This window comes from Andrena cerasifolii, chromosome 4, assembly GCF_050908995.1.
Source record: "Andrena cerasifolii isolate SP2316 chromosome 4, iyAndCera1_principal, whole genome shotgun sequence".
Taxonomy (NCBI): Eukaryota; Metazoa; Arthropoda; class Insecta; order Hymenoptera; family Andrenidae; genus Andrena; species Andrena cerasifolii.
The window spans coordinates 9,950,912-9,963,331 of record NC_135121.1 but is presented as its reverse complement, the minus strand read 5'-3'; the positions used below and the strand labels follow the sequence as shown (position 1 = coordinate 9,963,331).

The window sequence follows — 12,420 nt, the reverse complement described above, 5'->3', positions numbered from 1 at the left end:
TGCGGTGAGCACTGCCATTCGGAATCAGATTATCTAAAATCAGAAAACAAAAAAGATTTCGTTAGTATATTAATGTATCCTCTGATTGACAGAGGGAATTTCCGAAATATTAATTTAAAATAAAATAGCGGCTATTTAAAGTTGAAATTTTTTCGTGCAAAAATCACGCGAGACGAAATCAGGATTTCAACTTTAAACAGCCGTCATTTTGTTTTAAATTAATATTTCGGAAATTCCCTCCGTCAATTAGAGGATACATTAATATATTAACGAAATCTTTTTTGTATTTTGATTTTAGATGATCTGGTTCCGAATGGCAGTGCTCACCGCAAAAGCAAATTTTTAAAAAGGCTTCTTGAATGTGGGAATTTACTTTATTATTAACATAAATATTTTTCCACGAAAAAATTACCAAATGTTCTTTAGATGTTGCTCTTTTAAGTGCAGAAAATTCTGCACGAATATATGCTTCCGCTTTTTCAAAAAAAAAATCACAAACATTCGCCTCTTTTCGGCCGCCTGACTAGGTGTAACCCCTTAACTCGACAGAGTCTGTTTTCATCGTCAAAGCGAAGTGTGAAATTAAAGTCCTAAGGTCATCTAGCTTCCGCCTGTTCGCGAAGGGAGGAAACATGGGAATTGAAATCGATGTTGTAATTCTAAGGTGGACGTGACTGGAGCTGGTAAACCGACGTGACTCGGGCCAGCAAACCGATGTGACTGGCGCTGGTAAACCGACCTGCCTCAACGGAGACCTCTGCGAACACCAGGGGACTTTGGTAGACGCTGGAACACGATATTCAAGAAAAAACGTGGCGAATGTCGGCGGCCTTTTATTAACACACGTGTGGTAAGTTTCAGTGCATCGTGTCCTACGGGTGGCTTGCGAAAATACCTACCGCTGCCGCGTTCCACGCTATTCCTCGTTGCGTGGGAAGTGATAAGCTTCAAAGGTTCATCCGCGGATCGTAGGTGGCACGATAAAATAGTCATGGGAGTAAAGCGCCGTAGGACGTAATAAATCAAACGCACAGCTGTCATAATGCCCAACGGCCGGTAAAGGTCTAACGACCATGGCTGTTTACGCTTTGGTACTTTGCAATCTGGCTCGCTCCATTAAGATATTAAACGCGACACTGGCGTCTGCAGCTGCAATTTTATTCGCGTCTAACAACGCGCTCCTCGAGATTGCTAAGCTTAGCGTGAATCCGACTCGACCATCGCTGAGGGGTTGAATCCTCTCGAAAGTTTTCCCATATCCCACGCGTGCGAGTTAGAAAAAATAAAAAATGCCACGCTCTCTGGAAAGAGCAGTCGCGTTAAAATTTCGGAAGAAATTTTCCTTCGCAAAATTTGCGAGAGAAAGGCCGCGTTATTCATCTGCGAAGAATGGGTGAGGCGGGGTGTATTGTTGTATCGCGAGTACCACCGCGGCTGACATTAGGGAACGTTTAACGAAGCACTTGCACGCGCTCGTTTGTGCCGCGGAAAGGAACAAAAAAAGAGACGCGACGTCTGACTTCGTTTGCGTTTATTGGTGGCCAGGGGAGCCGTGGGAAGGTCGACAGTTTCATTTCCAGGGGAGAAAATGGATATAATACGTTCGTTCCCGCGCGCGGTATGAAAGCGGAGCTCGCGTATTAATGGTCATGCTTTATCAAGGACTCTAAAGCGTGCGACGTGGCAAAGGACTTCCAGCTAACAAGTGGGCAGGCGTTTTAATAACGCTTCCCCCGACTGTTAAATATGTACTCTACCATTGACGCAATCGATGCCAATATTACTCGCGCGCAAATATGCGTAGGCATCGCGGTACTCGAGGAAATAAGAGCGTTGCAGCGTAACTTTCTCCACGTCTCGTCGTACGTTTGCCGAACCCATCGTTGCAAGACCCACGTCGGTCCCATCATCGTTCGCTGCGAGAGAAATCGATACGAAAAGAAAAAAAAAATAGCAGCTTGCGCGAATCACGTCCAATTCCCTTTTGCACCCGTGAAGATCGTCCCCCGCAAACATCGCTCCCATTTAGTTGTAGGGGATCGTCAAACTCGTTCCCTCGAATGCGTTCCAATTTTCACCGAGAAGCTTCCCCCGCAATTTCTCAACTCGAATACAACATTGAAGCATCGTGAAATTTCTTATTAGGCGACCCCGGCATTTTAAGCACGCTATTCTATAGAAGTGGGTCTAGTTCAGGGTGTCCTTACTCTGCGGTGTCTGCGACCGTGGCTACTCTTAACTTAGACTTTACTACGGCCGCCCGGATTTATGGCGTACCCGAGACGTGGAAGAAACGAGGGGAATTAGACCAATTTGAGCGTGGTCAGACTTTCGAATTGGCTCGTAAAACTGCGTGGAACACGCTCCGCGAACCTTAGCGCTCCACCTGGGTGCTTAATCCAAAGCTGGCTCGCCTGACACCTAATCCGGACTTAGCTCGCACATACAATTACATAACTACACGTATATAGCAATGCTGAGTTCTTCGATGCGCTCCGCAGCAGCAACCCCGCGGTACTTCAAATGCAAAGTACTTCAAAGGCCGCCCATGATCCCCCTGCCGCCCATCCCTCCTAACTCCTCGTACAAACTTCGGCGTCGCTCGGTACACCTGTCCGTACCAAGCACGTCCCTCCTCCGACGTTAACGCGCACGCATATTGCCCCCTGTCGCAGCCTCGTCGCGCTTCAGCCGTCACCCCTGGATCGCGGTCTTTACGCGGTGCGTCAATGACGCCGTGTGCAGCCCACGTCAGCCACCGTCCCAGCGAGTTCGAGTTGCCAGCGTAGGTGCACCACGAGAAGAGCGTGTCGACAGCGTTCAGGCGTCGCGGCTCCTACCTGCTCCCGCACCACGCCTGCGCCCGTCCACAGAGGGAGGAGTATCGGCCTGGAAGGGGCGCCGTAGAGGGTGCAAGGCCTGGTACGGCCGGGTCGAGGCGACGGGACGCCGGCGTCCGTCAGAGCGGCGTCGTGACGCGAGCGGTCGCGTCCGTTCGTCAGTGCAGTCGCGTTTCACGAACCGGTAGACTCGCTTGTCGCCGTTCCTTCCGCACCGCCACCTGGCACGTTCACCCTGGTGTTTACGCGGGAAAGGCCAACCCTCCGCCGTTGATCTTCGAGCGAGCGGAGCAGCCGCGTCCCCCAGGAGCACGACGCGGGAAATAGACGCCCCGACGGCGTAACAGGTATGCGTCTATGAGATTGTTTGCCGGGATTCGTCGCAACAGGCTCGATCCTACCTGGCGGTTTTCCGCGAGGCCAGCTCGCAGGCCCGGTTGGGTCGGGCGCGAGCGAAAGGAGGTTGACGGTGTATTTGGGGATGATCGTGGCGCGAGATCGTGGGGTCGTTTAAACGAGAGTTTTTAGTTGAGCGATAGGGGTGAACGAAGGTGTTGCGTTTGTCGCATGTCAGAAGCCTCTGTGTAGATACCTGTAGCGAAGCTCCGAAGCAATAGTGTTTGGTAAGCTTCTTGTTGTACACCTTCGGCGTATCTGTTTAGATCCTAGAGATCTACTTGGTTATCAACAATTGCTGTTTATGTTTAACATCGAACACACCCGCACCTGTCAATAGATGGTACTAATGGGTAATAATTGTTACTAATTCTTACGAACAGTTTTGCCTTGAAAGCAGCAGATAATTACAAGCACACCGTTGCGTTTCGAAATCGAACTATCTCGTCCCAACCCCTCTCGACTTGTAACATTGAACGCGTCACACGGCGCCGTTTCAATCGAACGCGTAATTTCACGCGAACCACCCTTGACGCGTTAATTAACGCCAAGAGTCACGAGACACGAGTCCGAGGCACTTGCGACCCCACCGTCCGATAATAAGATATTATTTCGGTCACCCGTTGCTCTACAGTAACGCGGTCTACTCCCTGAACGAAACTGCGCTGAGTCCGCTCTATCTTCGAACGTAAACAACGGCTGAAATTGCGCACAGCTATTCAGAGATCGCACTTGAGATCGGCGCGCACCTTATCGGAGTTATCCCTTTACAAACTTCGCTGCGCGTAACTCGCGAGGTAACCTTGAAGTGTAACGAGTATACCTCGGATAAAAGGAGATCGCGAGGATCCGGCTGTCCTGATAAATCGCCGGCTTAAACCCGGTACTTTCCGAGATCCGAATCCGTTCGGTTATTCAGGGTGAGACAGTCGGCGTTCGACGTTTCGCTGAGCGGAATAGGCTGAATGTGTTCCTCGCGGGGTCTGAGCAGTCGATGCTATCGCGGCAATAATGGCCCCTCCGTCAGTGATAACTCTTATCGCGGCAGGGGAAGGGGGACAGGATATCGATCGTGGGAGAGCGCGAAGAAGGCGCGACGAGGACCGGCCGGTAGAGCGATGGTTAATTAAGTCGACTATCGCAGCTGCGAGCTAGGGTCATTCCGTAGAATCATACTATTTCATTGCCACGATCGCGCGGTAGAGTACCGCTCCTAGAGCCTCTCTGCTCTTCGTCTTCCTCGCGTAACGGGGTAATACTTGCAAGATTAAAATTATCGTTCGCGCTCGAGGGACTCCAGGTACTCACGAATCAGAATCTCAAGTTTCACGACCTTACTAAATACCGAAGCTTCGAAACTTCTTCCCCTCCGTTTGGATTCTTCCACCGGCGAACCGGGGTCTTCACTGAAAGTTGAGCTGCTCGTCGCAGTAGATTGAAGGGTCCATCCCTCCATCCTTTCAACATAATTACCAGGGCGTCTAAGCCTCTGTATCTCCCCGACCTCGAACTTCCAGCTGGTGTATATACGTACCTTCGAGCTTCCGCGCCGTCGAACTTCATCGAGTCGCGTTGAACCGAAGTGTGATTCCCTGAATGAGGCGCTATGAATGTAAAATGATCGTGGAACAATGGCGTTGTCAGTGATCCCGCGTGCGCCCAGCGAAAAGTCAGAAAACGAGCCGCAGCATATTTCCAGCCAGACAATAACCGAGCCGCAACAAAGCGAATTATTAGCGCGCGGTTTCGCCGGGAGTCAGTAAATTATTCGAAAAGGCCGGTTAAGCACGCTCGCCGGGCGAATCAAGCAATTCGTAATGAGATCAAACAGTCGACGGGATCCTCGAAGCCCCGCTCGCAGCGGCCGTCTACCCGCTTCCGAGATATCGAGCTGCCTGCTTCAAGTTCACCCGCCGGCAAACAATGGACCAGCGAAGCTGGCAATTCGCGAACGAAATCGCGATGGAATTGTCGCATTACAGTCGCCTACGAGTGCATTCAATTTCGTGCCGGCGACGATTCCCTTTGTCTAGAACTCCGGACCACCCCTGTCGCCTCCGTGCGTCCTTTTTAATGCTATTAGTTTATATTGCACCGGGGATTAAGGCTGGCAGAAGGCTCGCGACTGCTGCGCGTTCGTAACTAAGCTTCCTCGTTCACTTGTGTGTTCTTCCGTTACCGTTGCTCGTACTTCGTCGCGGATGGAGGGCGAAGTCGAGTGGCTTTATTCCTCAGCGAGATATCCTATACTTGAAAAGCCTCGATGTGTAACGCGAGGTAGTAAACGGTAGCTGGAACGTCTGAGAACTTCTGATAAGGTATCCTAGGTAGCAAATAAAGGAGACGATAGTGCTTCTGGCGTGGTACAAGTTAACAGCTTCCGATAGCACTGTTATTATTCCCAGTACGTAGTATTTCTTTCGTTTCTGGTATTTGGAAAGTACTCGCGCCTGGGTCGGAAATATAATTCTTCGGCAACATCTTCGTTAAACTTGAAATTGCGAGATAAAGAGTGGCCAACTTTTTCCCTCCTCTGTTTGATTAAAACTCGAAGTTCCTAGGTACCAACGTGCCTAAGTCCGCGACCGTTTAACTACCCGACTACGCGGGCACGGTAATTTCTGGAGAGCTGGGTATTTCAGTGCCCCAAGCCCTTGCCCAATTTCGCGACTTGATGCAGCTGTCCGTCGAATCGTTATCGGGGCCTGTTTAATTAACGTTCCACGCCGATCTATCGATAAAGACCGATTCGTGTGACAGTGTGTCACGGCAGCCCTGTCGTGCCGCACAAAAGCCCCTGGCAGCGATATCGAGCGCCAACGCCGCCCGCAACGTCGACTGCGAAATAGAATCGCGACAGTCCTTAGAATCGCGTAAGGCGACTCGTGGCGCGCGTAACGAGCGCACGGATTCGCGTCTGTTGATAATATGACTGGCGATAATGCGGCTGAATTTAACGGGCAGCTTATAAAGGAAATATCAGCGGTAATTACTCGACGGACGCCGGCTCGATTCCTCTAATAAGCTCGTCTAACAATTTAATCAGTTCCATTGCGGGCGTCGGCGAAAGGAATAATCCCGTTGAACTTTACGCGCGGTTTGACGTCCACGAGAACGGACGACGGCCACTCGCGACACATTCTCGTGTTTATAATTATTGCCAATGACCGAGCGCTGGAAGATATCTTCAGGAGTTCTTTTGGGAGTTCTTTAATTAGAGCCTGGGCAATCATCTGCGCCCTCGCGCAGGTAGCTAATACCGATATCGCGGGAATAGGTGAAATTAAAGTATAACATTGTCGAGTCTCGTCTGCGTCCTGAAATACACCGAAGTAATTCTTGAAAAGCTCGTTTGCTCGGCAACCCCAAGCCACGCCTCCAATATTTATGGTAATCCTTGTCAAGAATCTCGTTCCGTGTTTCCCTTTGCACGGCTTATTGATATGGTAATAGGCTCAGCGAATTTCTCTCGTAACGAACTCATTCCTGGCCGCGTTCCCCGCTGGGGGATACACGTCAGACCACACATCGAACTCCTGCTCCCCTGTATTCAACAAGTACGATGGTCTGGCTCCTTGAAACGCTGCTCGGTGACTTTAACATTTCAAGGCATAATGGTAGGCTCTTGCTACGCCTCGTCTTGCTTCATTTTATTCTTCCTATGCTTCTAAGCGATAAACTTGCGACGTTTATTGCGAGAGTCGATGTCAGCATTGCGTAAACACGCCTGAGAGTAACTCTAGCAAGTTCTGATTACTTGCCACAGTTGGTCTCAGCAAGTGAATTCTGTCATAGTGTAGATAATCTCTCACAAGGAGAGTATTTTAGGTGTCCGTCTCTGATCATTTTGATTTTTAGATATGTTATAGAGGACAGAAAAATAAGAAATACGTGTTTTTTTATTTTCCCCCGTTTTCATATTTGGGGGGTTGAAAACTGCGTTCAAAGTTAGGGTTGAAAAATCATTTTTGTGGAATATCTCGAGAACTATTAGAGATAGGGGAATAGTGTCAATGGACGAATTTTGTGTCTTTGAATGCGAAATATGACTGACTCGCCAGATTTTCAAAAATCCACAAAAATGATCCCTTTCTGACGTAGAAGCGTGCGGTCCTGGCTACCGTTTCACCGGTCCACATCAAAATATTCGTGCGCGCTCAGCCTGCTGAGCGTATGCTCATTCAGGTCTGGACCCGGCTTTAATTCTAGAGATTAAGCACACAGCTATAGGTAGCAGACTTGGCAGAATTTAACCCAGAAATATTTAAACGTAGAAAAAATTCATCTTTCCCATCTGCGAGCACGACACACAAGTTGGAAATCCTTCGACACCACTTGCATGGTTCGCAGAATCTCCTTCTACGCCACTCCGCAAATAGCACGGCAGGGACACGTTGCATCCGACACTTTACACGGCGGCACAAGCTTTTTCCACGCTGTCTCGGCTGCCGAAAGACGCCCGAGCAGCCCCTCCGCCCGTGAGATCCTTCTCGCGTTATATCGGATCCAATTAACGTCACGTGCCAACGAGAGGGAAAAGCGAAACGACCGCGGGGCCAGAAGAAACAGGGCAAAGAGTGTATTACGGGGGTACGTACGATCTGACGATGACAATAAATTTCCCAGTTGCACGGCCCGTGGGGGAAGCGGGGCAAGAAAACGCGGCGGCGCGCAGTTATTAACCGGCCGAATAAGAAAATTGCGGAAAAAGAGCGAACGCGGCAGTTCGCGTCCAACGCGGCGTGTTTCTTATTTAGAGCTACCCAGTGCTGGGTAATAAATCAGGGGCCAATTCGGCTGGTTTAATGCGAAGAACGTGCCCGTGGAATATGGAAGGATTAAGAGAGCCGCAAGAAACAAACGAATTTAACGCGGCTTCGCTCGCGTTCCGTAGGAAATTAAACCAGGGGATGGAATAATGGAAGTTGCTCGATTCACGAAGCAATTGCGATGAAAGCAGGCTTCTCCCGCGTCGTAGCTGTCCCATTTCCCACTTCTAGCCTATTCTTCTCGCTGGCTGTCGAGCGACCGACACTTTTGACGCTCTGCACACACTCCGCGACGCGGCGGTACCCTTAGTGTTTGCTCTGTATCGCGATTGTCCCAGTCGTTCCGCGGAGCCCGCATTCCTGGCACGTTTCACGGAGACTGACTTCTCCACGGTTTTCGCCATAGAATCGCCCGAACCGCATCACCCGCCGCGTATCCTCCTTTTCTCTTCACTTTTTCTTTCACTTTCTTTGCACCTCGGGCAAGATTTATTACACCCCTCCCCCCCCCCCCCTCCGCTCCGCCTCCCCCTACGTCGACCGTACTGGAGTTGCGGAACGGATTGAACCGAAAAATGCGAAATTGATGGCGCCACGGGCGGACTTTCCCAACTGTTGCCAGTGGATCAAGATTAATTTCGCGGTGGCTGATTTCGCTGCATTTTATTAACGCGAATGGGGCGGAAAGTCATGGGACTTTTAACGCGGCGATGGAAAATCGCGTACACCGAAGCGGGTCTCGTTAAGTGGATCCTGCATACTTTTCTTTCTTGCAAGTCGCTACAACCTCTAATATGTATCTTCTTTATTACAGCGGTGATTAGGGTTCGTTGGTTTTAGAAAACCGGGTTTAAAAACCGATTTTTATTTACAAATTTGTAAAATCCGAAAACCGGTTTTATGTAGTGGAATTAATATGCAGAAATTAATTAATTATTTAATTAAAAACGTTAACATTTTCACCTTAAATCGCTTCGGGCACAGGCACATTGTAATAGGTAACAGTTTACTGTAAAACTACTCTGCATGAGTTCATATTTTCAGAAAAAAATACTAAATGGAATAAAGATTTATAATTGGGTGCCACCTTTTAAAAGATTTATATTTTCTTACGGATTTTAGTTATTATATTTTTTTTCGTTCTTTATAGATGGAGTATATTTTATTTTGTTATATTTTTGTAATTCCATAACATTAAGGAAACAGAAATTTTTAAAAATGAATACAAGTATTTATTTACTATTTTAATTATATTTTGTTGTGAAAATTCGGAAACCGGTGTAACCGGTTCAGGAATAGTGGAATTCGAAAACCGGTTTAACCGGTTTTTGGGAATAGTGGAATTCGAAAACCGGTTTAACCGGTTTTCTGGGAATAGTGGAATTCGAAAACCGGTTTGTTCAAAAGTCGACCCTAGTGGTGGTAGAGCAACTGTCTCTATATTTCACAGTGTTCTACTGATAGCAACCGTGATTTTCGTAAAGGGTAGTCTGCTCCGGTTCGGCGCGCCAAAAATAAATTACGCGGGCGGAGTTTCGTTACGAAATTTTCTTAACATTCAAGAGAGGACCGCGAGTGTAAAATAATTTCAGGTTACGGACAACGTGCTTCCTAATTCTCTCCCGCGACCTCTGTAGCTTTTACGCGCGACGAATTAAACCGCCGACCCCGTTTTTGCACTCGGTGTCTAGATTCTAGACGCTGGACGCCCACGAGCGATGAATTCCCCTCTGGGCGAGAGTTAAACGTCGGAACTGGGTCGAAATAAGATAAACTGTTCGAGGGGATAGGGCGGGCGACCGTTCGCCCGATTGTATGGGAGGGGATTTAAAAAAATTTCATTTGCGGCGGGCGAAAGGCGGGAGCGTGTCGCCGGAACGCCAAACACTCTTGGCAGGGTGTTTGCTCGATCCTCGGGGCGAAGGGGTGGCGAAGACGAACGTTCCCTCTTAAACAGTTTCTCCCTGGAAGTAGCGCGTTAAAGTATAAACAAGGATTCTCGAGCTGCACCAGCGGGTGTAGGAGTTGGAGTGGTCCAAGTCCTCGAGGGGGGTGGGCTTGATGTAATCTCGAAACGAGGGAAAAACTCGGCCTCGAAATGCAGCCTGCGGAGGTGGAGATTTGGAAAATACACGGGAAAATTCTCGAGGCCCGAGGGCTGCAGCACTCGATGATAATTTGTATTTACATACTGCGCGGCGTCGGCGTCGTCTCGCATAATTAGTTTGCTCACCCCGTAATTTCGTCCCTGTTATTTCTCACAAATGAAATTCTCCGGGGTGGGCTCGCGCGACGAGCGAATTCACAATTTCGGACCAGCCTCCGACGCTGCAGCCCTCCTGGGCCCGTAAATCATCTCGCGAGCGCCGCGCTCGCCGATATTTGACGCGTATTAAGGCCAGCCTCGTCTGTTCCCGTTAAATTCGAGAAACCGATGGCCTCCTTCGGCGAACGGAACGTGCGCCATCTTCTATGCAACGTTTCTCGTTTTGGCGCAAAAAAAGGAGCGAATCGATGGCGCGGGGAATTACCTATTAAATACCATTTAATATTTCATTGGGGCTACTCTTTCCAATAAAGAGGTGGAAGATCATGAATTTACAAAAGACGGAGTGGGCTGGATTGACGTATGTAGGGGAAAGCAGGGTTATTCCAGCCACATAAGCAGTAAATGCTATAAAATTTCAACAAGTTACACATTTGTTAATTTTTTTATATTATTTGATAGTTTGAAGTGTCTACTTTGTGTGATCTAGAAAGCATAAATTTACGTTGTACCAAAATTGGGAGGAATAACATAAAAGTAGTCATTTGGTAGAAATGAAAAAAAGTAGATTTTTCTTTATAAAAGAGATAAGAAAACTGTTAAATCAATAAAAAATTGTATTATTTTTTATTTCAAAATTAATTAGTATATGTATCACAAATGTATTCTTCAGGGGTATCCCATTCTGAACATTCTTTATATACCCATTGACCACATACTGTGCACCGGAACCCATTTCACCACCTTTTCCGAATTCTTCGCAAAAGAAGCGAATATCGTGCTGTACTTTTTCGTCACAAATATCCGAATTGTCCGATTGAAAATTGCGTTTCTTTTTTCCCAGGTTTAGTTTACCTTCCAAACAATTGTGCTGCCTTACGAATGGACATTTTATTCTCACTAATTACCTCCACGACCTCCTTTCGAGCCATCCCTTTCGCAGGCAAGACCAACTGATCCCAAATTCTCCCCAACATAAAGAATCACCTCTCCTCATTCGTCAAAACATCCCGCTCCTTCAGACTTCCAGCCACCGCGACCCTACCATCCCTTTCACCCCATCTGTCCTAGCAAATCTAACCCTCCCCTCGATCAGAGAAATTATCCCTCGAATTAGTCATCGCAGCGCCTCTCGAAGGTCGCAATCTCAGCGTATTCGACACCGTCGCCAAAGGCCGGGCCACGGGAGCTACCGTTCGCGGTAATGGGCTGTTTCTCCACCCTCGATAGTTGACGGTGTGTAATCACGTTTCGCGCCGACACCAGGCAAGCTGGCTAGGCCCCTTCGAAAGTTTAAAAGGTTGGCCCAAAAGTTCGTCGCGCGTCAAGCGTTGCGCGATTCTATGTAAACGACCGCTTTGCCAGTGGCTCGTTAACGATTTTATTACAATTCCATCCGAGCCTGTGCTCGTTCTGCCCTTCGCCGTCGTTGCGTAAAACTTTTTACGGAGAACTAGCCGTGAACTCGCGCCGATACTAAAGCGAGTTACTGCCTGCTGGCGAGCCGGGCGGAGATGAAACTCGAGGAATCGAATGAAGCTCGAAGAAAGGCCCGGAGCAGCGAAAATTCGGAGTTTTTCGATCGAATTCACCTGCGTTTACTACTCCAATCATAGCTCCTGGTGTTTCGCCAAAAAAAATGCTACAACCGAAGGTCCGTTGCTACTCTGAAATAACTTCAGGACTCTGGATCGAAGTTGCAGCTAGTCTGCCTTAAAAATTTTAAAACCCTCCCCATAGTTTGAGCATTTAAGCGCAGCTACTTTGCTAGTCCAATCAGAGTCTGTGCTTTAAAGGATTTCACGATCCCGAAAGTCATTTCACGGGGCACGTGTCGAAATTTTAGTATTATAGTCTTCCTTGTCGCGTTATCAAGTTGCGTCGTTTATCAAGGAGACCAGGCATGCTGCTTTTGGAACGCCGCCACGTATCTGAACGATGTCGGTCATCGACGATCGTCACGCTCGCGATGGCTGGAGTTTGCCTTCATCATGGGGATTGTGAAAGAAGGAATATTCATGAAACGGGGACACGTGACGAATACGGTTCACGGTGGCGCGAAACATTTTTCAGGGAGAGTCCGAGGGAACTTGTACTCGCAGCAAAGTTTCCTGGCTAATCGCGAAGAACGACATATTTCGAACGAATG

General features: G+C 48.4%; 1 protein-coding gene across 2 annotated transcripts in view; it reads left to right on the top strand.

Annotated features, from left to right (window-relative positions):
* Window positions 1–2,982: 2,982 nt before the first annotated feature.
* Window positions 2,983–12,420, top strand: part of LOC143368221 (uncharacterized) — an 88,010-nt gene continuing 78,572 nt past the window's right edge. For both annotated transcript variants that reach the window (XM_076810729.1, XM_076810728.1), the window contains exon 1: window positions 2,983–3,187. The gene's annotated coding sequence lies outside the window, so the exon portion shown is untranslated. The remainder of the gene's footprint in view (window positions 3,188–12,420) is intronic.